Source organism: Amborella trichopoda, chromosome 11, assembly GCF_054954075.1.
Source record: "Amborella trichopoda isolate Santa Cruz 75 chromosome 11, AtrichopodaSantaCruz75HAP2 v2.0, whole genome shotgun sequence".
Lineage (NCBI taxonomy): Eukaryota > Viridiplantae > Streptophyta > Magnoliopsida > Amborellales > Amborellaceae > Amborella > Amborella trichopoda.
The window spans coordinates 8,617,014-8,631,552 of NC_142346.1; positions in this window are offsets into that span (position 1 = coordinate 8,617,014).

Below are 14,539 nucleotides of genomic sequence, written 5' to 3' on the forward strand. Positions count from 1 at the left end.
TCAAATCATCCTCTGTAAAGCCAATGATAGCAAAAATATGTGTATAGTGTACTCACGGTAAACTCACCTCTCTCATAGAGAGAGCCAAGTTACTCAGCTGAATCTATATACCCATCCGAGTCTCGAAACACTGGTTCTTACTGATATTGATTCTTGCGGGAAGAAACAATTGCGTTGTTGTATCAAGAAATAAGATGGAAGATACTACTTGGTCTGTTTTACTACCGAATTTCTTTTGCGTCAGTTTTACCTATGTCAGTTTTTTTTTTTTTGTTAGAATACACCTTTTCTTCGTTGTCCATGATTGTTTTTCTTCTAGATTTCCTTTGCTTCAATTTTACATATGTTGTTGAAGTCATAGAACTTGGAACGGTGAATGCTATGTTTATAAAGATGGGAGATGGACTTCCTTCACTGTAGAGAGAGGGAGTTAATCATGGATAATATTGGCGGGATTTTTTCAATGGAGGAGGATAGAGATGTTGGGTGTGTGTGGTCATTAAAGGACATATGAGTGCTTATAATTGAATTTTTGATATAATGGAACATAAACTCAGTGGGAGTGTGGTCATGTGTGGACAATACTAACCAACCGATGTTTGTTGATACCGGACTGAGCCAGGCCAGTCGGTTGGGAAAAACCCATGTTATCTGGGCATAGAGATTAAATGGATAAGGGTTATAATGGGTCATCCCTTGATGAGGTCAACGTATGCCCGGATGAGTGAGCCGATGGACTGTGTGGCCCTTGTGTGTAATAGAGGACTTCAGAAACGGGAGTCAAAGCCTCATCTGCATATCATCACACGACATGCATATACGATAGCCATTTCAGAAAAATAAATCATCTTTCAAGGTGAAGCTTGCGCATGTACGAGAGATTACCCCTATGCATCATAGAGTTGTAGTTGCATCTGGTCGACGTGACCTTAGTTCATCACTAGATGAGAACTTGAAATCTACAGACTGTGATTACGAGTCCCTGCCCATTGGCTAGACTTCGATGACCCACTAAAGAGCCCTACACAGACTATGGGTCGTGGGCAACACTAGGTCAGTTTGAGAAAGTAAGTGTGGACTGTAGTCAATAATAGAAGGTAGAGTACCCCAGTGTTTATTTATTATTCCTAAGCCGTATATATCATTTTCCCATCATAAGTATTTAATTATATTTTTTTTAATGTTATATGATTTTTAGAATTGATATTTGAAGTTTTCTGAATCTTTTGGTATTTTATTTATGAAATTTGGATTTATAAAAACAAAGATATTGATTTTATATTAATTTAATTATTCAAATTGGATTTTATGAATTTTTAAAAATGACAAATTATTTTAAATAATTTTAATATTACATGGAAGGCCCAAATATGTATGTAGGCCCACCATGACAATTTGGTGGGGCCCATGAAGTGCCACCTAATACTCAAGTAAAAAATTGAATTACAATTTTTAATGAGTCATTAGGTGAGACATTACTTATTATGATAGGGCTGCAGCCCTATCAAACCATTTTCCTTGAAGCATCGAGCCGAGGGTTGTAACGGGATAAAAAAGTAGGGGACACATCATTTTTCGAAAAGAAATTGCCAAATAAATAATTGAGATCCAACATAATGCAAATCTTTAACCATATTTCGGTGATTTAGACCTTCCATCTTATTAGTCCTGCTATTTGATTAGTTATGGTTTAAAAATCTCTTGCCTTGAACAAATATTAGCCTCTCAATGAAATTTTCAATAATTTAGACCAAAATCCCACTTTCGTGGCTCCATCAAACAAGTGGTATTGCAATCCCTAGGAATAGCAGATTTATTAATTGGGAAAATTTCGTATAGAACCTTAATTTTTCGTATTATTTCATGATAGACTTTCATTCCATTTTTCTTTTAAGTGGCATAAGGAAATCCCCAGAGATTTCACCATACCCCTTCATCTCTTATCTCATTCTTGTATTGACTTATGATCACAAAAATTAACCCCAAAAATGTTTTTCAGACCATTTCAACCCAAAAACTTTTTTAATAGGTGAAAAGGGCAAAATAGGGTCAAATTTTTTTTTGGGTTGAAATGGTATAAAAATATTAACTGAGGCTAATTTTTATGGTCAAAAGTCAATAAAATAGGGAGATAAGAAATGTGAGGGAGCGGCGAAATCTTTAGAGGTTTCCTTATGCCGCTTGAAAGAAAAACAGAATGAGGGTCTACTATGAAATAATATAATGAATTAGGATTTTATATGAAATTTTCCCTTAGTAATTTCTAATCTTTTAGAACATAGATTTCCAGACCCAAAAAGTTTAGATTTCCAGACCCAAAAAGTTTGTAGATCCCCCTTACCTGAATACCCTTTTGTAATATATTAATCATTGCAAGTGGGAAATTGAGAACTAGCCCCAAAACATGGCAACTCCAATAATATGACAACAAATATTTTTTTTCTCGAGGCTGTAAGAAAGACCTATGCGATATTTGGCCTGGGAATACAATTTTTTTTTTTAATGATAATAATCACCCTTTTTTATTTTGGCAAAAAGATCACTTACAGATTGTCTTATTACAATTAATAAATATTTTAAAATAAAACAGCACAACAATAAAATAAAACTCAACCACTTGATATCATTTATTCATCCTAATACTATGCTTGAGAATAAAAATAAAAGAGAAAAAAAGTAAAAAAAAAGATGCCGAAAATTACCTCAATCGGGTTTTTTACACCCCTCACCCTTAAATTAGGTCATGAGAGAGATGGAGAGTCTTTAGGGTTGGGGCGTGCCCCCTAGGGTTTTTAGGAGACAGTTAGAGAGAGAAAATCAGAGAAGAGAGAGAGAGGGGCATGACCCTTAGGGAGAGAGAGAGAGAGAGAGAGGTGTGGAGATGGGAGGAGAGTAACCCTATTTATTGTGAAATTTAGGTCTAGGGTTTCTTTAGGGTTTCTCATAATTTACCTTTTTTTTTAGATTGAATATAGACCGCTGATCAATGTGTCTTGTGGGGTAAGAGATCTGTGTCATCCATTCCATAGATGGGTCATCAACATTATGGAAGGTGCATGAACCATTTTTTCCCTTTCTTTAAACCATTTTCCCATCAATATATTTAAATAAATTAAATCTATTAAAGATATCATGCATTTCATAAAAGTGCATAATCCATCTCATATATATTCCATAAGAATATATCTAATAATATCAAGTTTATATACACCTTCAATAATCAAGATAAGATATGGTCAATATTTCCTAATCAATATTTTACCATATGCTACAAGATATAGTTACCATATTTTATAAACTTGAACACAAAGCAACAAGAGAAGGTATCTAAGGGTGGGGCGTGCTACCCATGTATGGCATGTGGGGCCCCACCAAATACCCACATGGTCGGCCCATGTGCACTATGGGCCCCCCATGTATTTTTTAATAAATATTTTAAAATTAAACAAAATGAATTTTAAAACATTATAACTTTCTAAATTAATAACTTCATTTTTATAAGTCCAAAAATAAGAAATAAAATATCAAATGACTTATAAATTTTCAAATAATAAATCTAAAATAATTTCAATAATAAAATGAACATAATTAAATTAATATGATGGGAAAATGATCCATATGTTTTTAGGAATTCGATCTGTAAATATGGGGTACTCCACCTTCAATTGTGGACGACAAACCACACTAGCTTCATTGAACCGACCCAGTGTTTCCCATAACCCACAGTCCAAGCAAGGGCTCATTAGCATATCACCAAAGTCAGGTCGATGAATCAAGGGGTCGCAATCCCAGTCTTTGGATTACAGATCCGCCCTTAGAGATGAGTCAAGGTCACCACGACCTAATACGACCACAGCTCTATGGTGCATAAAGTTATCTCTCGCACATGTATGTGCTTCACCCAAAGGTGGATATCTTGCTTTCCCAAACGATCTACCGATATGCATGCCGTACGATGGAACATGGATGGAGTTTTGGCCCTCGTCTTTGTAAGCCTACCATCACACACAAGAGTCACACAGTCCCTCGGCTCACTCATCAAGGCATAAGCTTCGACCTCATCAAGGGCTAATCCAAAACCCTTCTCGGTTTATTTTTTATGCCCAGGTACCTTGGGTTTTCAAACCGACTGGCCTATATCGTCAAACACAGTCTAGTATCTGCAAACATCATTTGCTTAGTATGGTTTTCGAGGGACCACACTCCCACTGAGTTTATATTCCATTATAATAAATGTTTTTCATTACACACTCATAAGGCCACATAAACCCAACATGGGCAACTCTTATCGGAATACTATCCAATGAAAAAACATACAAAAAGACCATTTGCTTTTGGTACAAACAGATTACAAATGCTCGTCTGTAAAATTTCAACTCTAGCGATTATAAAAGTGTTAATGACTAGACCCAAAGTTCAAAACAAAACAAAATAAAAAATTGAAATTCATGGTACGCCCCAAGCCATCTAATTTGACATCTACCAGATAGGAACAAGTATGATCTACTTGTAACGAAAATAAATAGTTTCATGGTATAGAATCCCTTGCTCAATACCTTATTAGGATCAAAATACATGAACTCTATAATACAATAAACACTTATTTACTTGGAATATTAGCTGATGAGTAGATGTTCTCACTCAACTCAAATATTTTCCTTGCATATTTTTTGTGTTTGAGACTTTGAGGTAAATATTTACCGGAAATCTGGATGGTGAAGAACAATCACCCCATAGTAGGACAATTGATCATTTATTTTTTTTGAGTGGTTAGGTGGGAATCAAACGAACCATTTCATAAAAGTCATTGTGGCCAAAAACAATGTACTTATGGTGGCCATAATCATTGTACTCCAACAACATTGATAGCAGCTAAGGTGGATTATATCTAGTTGCGTCGAAAAGCAAAGACTGCACCTCCTATGAAATGAAATCAAAGAAAAGCTAAAGATATTTTGCTCCCGGAGGAGTACAATGCCCATTTACTACCTCGGGTAAAACCCCACTTAGAATAAATTTAGACCCTAAATTTTGATGATGTAACCTCTTCTTCATCCCCATACATTAACCTCAATAAAAAGAATTTCCTAATTGTACCCGCTATGCTTGAGCAAAATAATTTCTCTAGATTTAATAGAGACCATCCAATGTGTAGATGGTGAGATATAAGTGTTAAAAAACATAATTTTGTTTTTTTTTTTTTTAGAATAATCATCTAAATTTTAAGTGGTTCCCAAAATTTTAGATCAAAAAATTCCTCCAAAATAGGGTGTTCGAACCGATCGAGTGGAAGCAATCCATGCTCCGAGGAAGCATGGTATATAAGCTCCTAATTAAAAGCAATTCGTGGCGACCTGAAAAGCATACTGGTATCTCAAATGTCGGTGGAAATCTTAAAATATGAGTGCACAAATTGTAAGCATGGCCCATACCATAATTACATGTCCTAACCATTATGGCAATGGTACCGTGGGCCTAGGTGCACGAAAGATACCATGGGCAAGGCTCATCTTTGACCTTCCATTTGTGTAGGCTATCTATGGCTGTCCCACTCTTGAGCCTCCACCCACCCACGGTGCTTGGCCCAAGAGTGGGCTCTCTAGATATTTCATGCATACGAGTACTTTGGCCCCTAAACGATTTGGATATGCTCAGTGCATGGTAAATCCTATGTTTTACATATAGTAATTGGGTTCAGACTCAGTCCACTGAAAAACCTCGAGTAGAATCGTTCATTTTGATCCAGATCTTTGGATTAAATAATCTATAGATTATAAAGACATTACTAATAATATAAAAAATCAGGGTGATTTTCTGGTTCGTCGAACCATATCTTGCCCACCTGCCTATCCTAATTCCACATGGGCGATTGGGTTATTAATGGGCTCAAACCAACATGTTGGCTACCAGATCAGACCCAGTTTTGGGTTGTGTCTCGTGTCGCATGTTAACAGTTAAGGCCCTTGGGTCTAGCCTAGGCCAGCACTTGCCCAGCCCGAATTTTTTTTTTTTTTTTTTGATGTTTATACATCTAATAAATAGTTCTTTGCATATTTATGTAGGTAATAGCCCTGTCTTACCCAAATTTTTTTAGCTTGGACTTGGGCCTAATTATCATAAAACTAATTTTGGGGCACTACCATAAATACTGGCCCGCCCTGAACCCAACCGAGGGACAATTTTTAAAACACTTTGCAAATTATTACATCATAATCCAATTTATTGAATGAAACATATAAGGGGACAATGATAAAAAGCTAAAATCGAATTAAATTATTAATTAGTCTAATGTTTGGTAGGAGAAAAGAAAGAACCTCGATAATACAAAGAACCTCGTGAGGGTGCATGCATCCCAAAAAGATTGTGCACACAATGCCATCCTACTAACTCAAATATACTCCAAAGAAAGCAACCTAAAGTGACTGCCACACTTGTTTTTCACGTTGAGGTATCCAAATGATTTGTAAATTTGCAAGTTGATGCTTTAATTATAAATGCAAGCATGGAAGCAATTATTATGTATTGGATAAAGGTATTATGAGTCGGCCGCCTCACCTATCTAAATGAGTGTTTTTTTCAAAATTTATTTCTTTTAAACATTATTTTTTAAAAAAATTATTACATATTCATGATCTCCATGTCGGAGATTGTATATACCTAAAAAATTAGGTCCAAAATCCATTTAAAAATAGACTATGAAAAGAGATGCATATCTACATATGAGTTTTTGGACTTAGAAAATTTGTGTCCTACATAAAAATATATATATTGATGTAGACCCCAGCTAATCCATTCTATTTAATAATGAAGGGCAATCTTAATGGATTAAAATTGAAGTAAGATCGCCACTACTAAAAGATAGCCTAAGCAACAATAAAATATCAATTATCACCCAAGTTGCCCCTTAATCACTTAAATTATTATGCTTGTTTGCCATGGCATTGGCTGCCATGGAGGAATACGACCAGTGAGGAACATTTTATATGTAGGCTTAAGAGGGTGTGGGAGGGACATGAGTGGGTTACAACACTAGCTGCATGAAGCATTAATTAATTATACAAAGGCATATCAAACATTTGAAAAGTGATTCAAAATCTTTAAATTGATAAATAATGTCTTAGCTAAGCTTTTTCTATGATGGTTGACATTAAGAAATGGCCACCTTTCCAAGAACATGGCCTATATAGTCACCCTCAAAGGCTCAAAGTTGTCATGGCAAGTAAAATCTCAAGGATGTAATTGTTATCCGATAATTCATTGTTTTAATAAGATTATTCTTGATCTGTTTCTCGTAAAATTATATGATATATATTTAAAGGCAATTTTACATATATGTTTATATTTTTTAAAAGTAGTTTTGATTTATTAAAAAATATGTTGAAAGTTACATGTTTCAAGTACAATCATAAATAATTAAAATAATTGACAATTACTAAAAAGTGAAATTATTAAATAAAATTATATGTACCAAGAGATCACAAAATAATTTTATGCCCATTGTATTAACTTTAATAAGATATTATGTTCGTGATAAGATTAGAAGTCATCCAAAAAGTCCCTAATTTCTTTATGTGAATAAAAATACCGTATGGTTTGTGTAATGTGTCAATTTTAAACAATCAAAGTAACACGCACATCCAAACTCTGTTGAACTATGTACTTTTGGTGTTGAAAAAATTTACGATGGCCTAAAAATTATGAAATTGAATAGTTTAAAAAGTAGTATGGATAGAACATATCTATAAACACTTTAAAATGTTATAAATGGAAGGTCCTAATGTTTGGTTACAAAATGCACTACTTTTCTCACTTAATATCTTTATTTATTTATAATCACATATCTCACAATCAAAATTATTAATTAGAGGGTTTTTCTCATCGGGTTTTTAGTAAGTCTTACGCCTTATGTAAACTTCTTCCCCACAAAAAAAAAAAAAATGATATTAAAGAAAAAAAAAGAAAAGAAAAAAAAATAAAGGGACAAAAGAGGAAGAGTCTTGTAACACAAGATTTGAGAGTTAGAGCCATAGAGGGCGAGCTTATCGTTTATAAAATAATCGCACTTTTTGTCCGTTCCTTTTAAAAGTTTCTTTTTAATTGCATAGAGGGTAAATGGTGGTCCCCATCCTTAAACCTCGTCGATAATTCATCGGCGATTAGTTTTATTTCCTTTGGCTTATCCAACGGCGTGGATCTCGAAGTGCGGGCAATGCCCCATTTTTGCTTTATCAAGAAAACAAAAAGATTATTTTACTAAGTTAAGGGGTACCGTCCCATTTCAGTGAATTTCGGGCAAAATTTTTGATGAAAATAAAATATATAGAAAAAGAGTAATGGTATTATGAGACCTTCCAACATCTATGTGAATAAAAACCTAAATAATCATTTTTAAATTTTGATAAAGATCTTTATAAAAGTTATCAATAAATCCATTCACCCAAGTTCAAAGTTATCAATAAACCCATTCACTCAAGTCTCACACCCATGTGATACTTTTTTTAGAGATTTGTGTCAAAATTTGATAGTGATCTTTTGAGGTCCTACTCACATAGGTGTGAGAGAGTATTATAGTGTTATTACTCATAAAAATAAGGGAATAAATCAATTTTTTTGAGAAAAAAATATAAAAAGATTATGTATTTTTAATATAAAGAAGTCACAAATATTCTTGCCCATAAAATTTTAAGTCAAGTAGTTGCGAGTATGTCTTTAATTGGACTTAAAGTTCAATTTTTCGTTTTTAATATGTGACACAACCCAAGCTATCTAATTTGATATTTAATGATAGGAAATATTTCTATACTTCCCCTACAGTATAGAAGATCTATGCTCCCTCTACCATCTAGCTGTCCAATTTTGATCAAGAGTGCCACTCACTATTTGATCTTAGATCCGATGTCTGAAAGTATTTTATTTTTAGTTTTTTTTATTAAAATTGTATGAATATGAAATTTGTACATGCCATCTTTTCATTGGGAAGCACATATAAAAAATATTAAAAATAATTTTTCGATAAAATATAATGACCAAACTACCCGTTGAAACTTTTAAGGGTATTTGGTCATTTTATTTTATTAAAAATATTGTTTTTATATTTTTTGATAGTGCTAAATAGAAGATTGGACGTCCAAAATTTGATGTCAAAATAGTTTATAGAAAAAAATTAAAAATAAAATAATGTAAAGACATGACATTATGATTGGGGCATTCTTAGCCCTTCATTCAAAATAGACGGTTTGATAATGAGAAATATATAAGTTTTATGTTGTAGGGGAACCATAAAAAACTTATCCTTTAAAGACTGGAAATAAATATGATTTTTTGTATGAAAGATAAATGGTATTATAATATACAATCCCTCTTGAGCCCTACAATAACCAAGAAATAGGCCGCCAGCTTGGCACTAAAAAAAAAGTTAGGGCCATGGCTGCCGTTTGTAGCTTGAGGGTTGGGCTAGGGCATGGCCAGCGCTCTTTTTTTTTTTTTTTCATTTATTTTGGCATATCCTAACTAGGCAAGTTTCTGGCCGGCCTATAAAGACAAGGGCGATTCCAGGGTCAACCTTGGCCCGGTCCAAGCCCATCTTGTTGCCACCCTGAGCAAAACCCACTTTTTTTCAGGGTTTGGTGATCCGAGCAGGTCCAAAGTTTAGACGAAATTTCGGCTGAAATCATCGGGCCTCTTTTCGGCCCATTTGGCCAAGTTATGCGCGTTATTACAGTACGAAATGATCAGTACGGTTGGTGTGTTAACGAGAGTGTGGGCCACTTCCTGTCAGTCCCAATAAAGCCGAAACTTTTCATTTTTTTGAAGATCTCGCGGATTTTTCAGAGAAAGTTTGAGAACAATAATGAAATACCGGCTCAATAATACTTTGATACAAATAGTATGAGGAAGATATTTTGGTGAGTTTTGGCGGGGATTGTGTAAGGTCACGGTCGCAATAGTTGTACTGTCTCTTACATAAGTTCCCCTACCATTTCCCGTTATGTATGGGAAAAGTTTATATAAGATTGCAACCTTAAAATGGAGAACCACATATGCACCTCAAAAATCTATGAGAAATGTTGCTTTAATGTTGAGAAAACCCTCTAATCAATCATCTCAACATCAAGATCCATGAATATAAAAAAAAAAAGTTTTTGAATTATGGAAATAGTGCATCTTGCAACACATTATCTAGACTATTCATTTTCAAGCTTTCATATATTTATAGATCTACTTGATTTTAACCATTTTTTAAATTTAAAAATTTCTAATTAGATGTAAAAATAGATTTTAAGATAATACTAAGAGTTTTTTACAACAAAATTATATGTTATGATCAAATTTTAAGGTGCGCCTTTATTGGATTGTTTAAGGTTGCAACCTTATAGAAATCGCACCCTTTAAAAAATCCCCTTGCTAGAAAAATCACTTTTTTGTCTTTTACAAGAAAATGAAGTTTTTTAGGGGGGAAAATATAGAATGTAATCTTGACTATTGAATGTAAAATTAAGTAGCTACATTTATTCCATTGACCAAGATCAAACATCAAAATAAATTTTTTTGAACTTTGTGATACACCAAAACTATCAAATATCACATCACATGGTTGTAAGTAATTGTAACCACTTTTGAACTTTGTGACACACCCAAACTATCAAATATCACATCGGATAGTTGTAAGTTATTGCGACCACATTGTATCAAAGGTAAATGGTCTCATTGTATACAATCCCAGTAAAGGAAATTTACACGAACACGGTTTCTTTGAGTGTTTGGACTCATATGCAAAGGTGCGGCGCCCCTTTAAAATTGTAGTTTTGAAATAGATATTGACCCTAATTTTAAGAAATATAATCCCTAACATGAGATCATTCATATGCAAATAAATAAATACCTTTAAAAGTAAAAAAATGATATTTTCTTGAAGAAAATATTGACATTGTTGATTCTACCTTTTTTTTAACGACCATCATTTATATCCATCTTTGGACGAATGGTTTATGCCTAGAGGGATGCGAATGTAAAAATGCATCCCCCAACCACATATAACACATTTTATTTTATTTTTTTTAGAAGATTTTATTATTATTATTATTATTAAGATCTTGATCAGCATGTAACACATTTTCAATGCATACAATTAGACCATTTGCTTCTAATATAAGGTCACAAATATTATTGACCAATTTGAAATCAAGTAGTTGTTGATGTATCAGTGTTTGGCACAAAGTCAAAAATAAAAGTTCTCAAATATTATGACACACTTTTATCTATTGGGCTGACTAAAAAAATTTATGACATCCTTATACCAAAAATAAATCGTCTCATAGTATACACTCTATTTTTAAAAGAAAAAATTTATATAAGTGCGATGCTCTAAACAATCAAATTAGCACACACCTTGAAAATTTCACTAGAAGAGGTTGTTTTGATACCCAAATGTCATCCAATTGATCATCTCGATATCAAGATGCATGCACATGAGAAAAAAATGGATTTCAAGTAGTGTATCTTGTAATGCATTTTTTGACCGTCAATTTTCAAGTTTTCATAGATTTGCTTGTTCTACATTATTTTTGAAGCTTCAAATTTTATAATTATAGATGAACATATATTTTAAGGCTATCCCAAAGATTTCCAATATTGAAACAACATTTTTCGATACTATTTGAAGGTGCGATTTACTTTGATTGTTTAGAGCCTCGGCCTTATACAAGCCGCAACTTTTTTTGAAATATCTTGCCTCAAAGGGCCTCAACAGTAAAAGGTTAAAACAAATTGAGCAAAATTTGCAAAATTTTTAATCAAAATTCAAAAAAAAAGGAAAAAAAGAAACCTATCAAACTTTAATGAAGTAAGAAAACTTTCTATATTAGAAGGGCATGGCAAAGCCTAGGCTTTATTTATTTATTTGTTTATTTTTATTATTATTTTGTGCTTTAGCAGAAGCTCTGGCCTTATTATTAAAAGTAAAGCTACAACTCATAGCCTAAATTGCAATTTTAATGCTATAGACCTCTATGATAGCCTAAAAAATTTATGTTTGCCCTTAATTATGATATTTAAAATGATGGAGATCTAGCTCCGCTCGTAATGGACATTTCAAATTATATATGGCAAAAGATATTGGTCGAATGTCCATTTACTCCCTCGAGTAAAACCCTACGTAGAATTAATTTTAAACCCTCAATTTTCGGGATTTTAATCTATTCAACCCATAGATTAACTTAAAAAAAAAAAGAAGTTCCTAATTGCACCTTGTATGCACTTGAAAAAAAAAATAATGGCTTGAAATTGAAAAAAGACCATCTATTTTTTAGATTATGAGATTTAAGTTTTAGAAAACTCTAGTTTCAAATTTTTTATTTTATAATAGTCATCTATGGACACGGTTTCTATAGTCCATGTAGAAATGAATCATCTCTTAAAAATATATTTTTGAGGACATGTAATCTCTCACATGTAATTTTTAGGGACATGTAATCTCTAACATGGAGATCATGAATATGAATTAATAAATAAAAATAAATTTTGAAAATTAAAAATAACAATTCTATTAAGATAATACTTGAACCGTTAGTTTCAATTATTTTTAGATGGACCACCTATTTGCATCCATATTTAAGATGGATACTTTATACCTCCGGGATCACAAACGTAGAAATGTGGTCCCCCGCCACAAGAAACAATTTTCTAATAGTTCTTAAGTGGTTCCCAAAACTTCATATTAAAAATATCCTCCCAAATAGATCTTTTGACCGAGGGAGTAGGACTAAACTATGATCCCATGGGAACACAATTTATGTGCTCATTATATATTACAAGTTATACTTTCTTTAGGAAATGTTTTCTATACTCCCCATATGGAACTTATATACTACCCCGTATCTAGCCATTCATTCTGAATGGATAGTTGAGATAGACCTCAGTCACAATGTCATGCCTCTACACTATTTTGTTTTTTATTGTTTTTCTACAAACATTTTGACACCAAAATTTGGGCATCCACTCCTTTCTTAAACTCGCACTTGCAAAAAAAATAAAAAAATATTATTGATAAAATAAAATAACCAGAATACCTTTGAAAGTTTCAGGGGTATTTTGGTAAGTTTATTTTATTAAAAATATTTTTTTGTTTTAGGTGCGCCTTATTGAGATGATGGCATGTGCAAAATTTCATATTCATATGATTCGTAGAAAAAAAATAAAACTAAAATACTTTGATGCATCGAATCTGAGATCAAATGGTTAATGACTCTCTTGATCTAAATTGGATGGAGGGAGTATATAACTTCTATATATTAGGGGTACAGAAAATTGGAAAAAGTTTATATGAGGATGCAACCTTATAATGTAGAACTACAGATGCCCCTCAAAAATCCATCGGAAAAGGTAGTTTTAATGTTGAAAAACCCTTTGATTGATGATCTTGACATCGAGATATATGACTATGAAAATAAAAAGAATTTAAGTATCAGAAATAGCGCATTTTACAACATATTATCTACACCGTCCATTTTCAAGATTTTCATATGTTTATAGATCTACTTGATTTTAATCATTTTTTAAATTTAAAATTTTATAATTAAATATAAAAATAGATTTTGAGATAATCCTAAAAATATTTTACATCAAAATTATGTACCATAATAAAATTTGGAGGTGCAACTTACCTCTACACGTACATATGCAACCGTATGCCAACTGGACCCTAGAAAATTCTCCCTATCTTTTCAAGGTGAAGTGGTTTATGCGTGGGAAACGCATCACTACATTTACGTCCCACGAGGCATCCTGCGTCTATTTTGCAGTCTCTCCAAAATAAAGGCAAAATCAACAGATTGCTTCAAAAAAGTTTCCTTTTAATATTTAAATATTTTTGTCATTTTACATTCATGTTCTCCAGGTTAGAGAGTATAATTCTAGCCTAAAAAATTAGTCCGAAGTCCATCTGAACAATGGATCATCAAGAGAGGATGGTTATCTACATATGAGACCTAGGACTCATAAAAAGCGAGTCCCTTTTTAAATATCTTCCAAAGGCTTGAAATCTGCTATTTTAGATCCATACTTATCTAATCTAGGTGGGCACGATCAATTTAAGGATTTTCCAAATTTAAAACGCTACTATAGGTAAAGCCTTATTATGCATAACTTTTCCCTCAAGAAATTCCGTCGTCCTTGCTCATCAATGCATTAAAACCCGAGCACGTTCTAAAGTACATGGGAGTGGCAATGGACCCGATTAGATCCGGGACTGATGGGTATACCCGACCTTAGGTCTTGATATGGGTTTAAATTTTGGACGCGAATACTATTTGGGTTTAGTCTAGATTTTGGACATGAATATTATTCGGGTCTACGTCCAATTGGACCTGATTCATACCCGTAGTCATAGGGTATATAATGACAATCATGTGTCTTAGGCGTACTTTAGGTGTTCATATTGTCACGACAACATTTACAATATTATTGACAAAAAAACAAATAAGAAGCTCATAGTCATAGGGTATATGATGGTAAAAAAAAAACAAAAAAATAAAAACAAAAC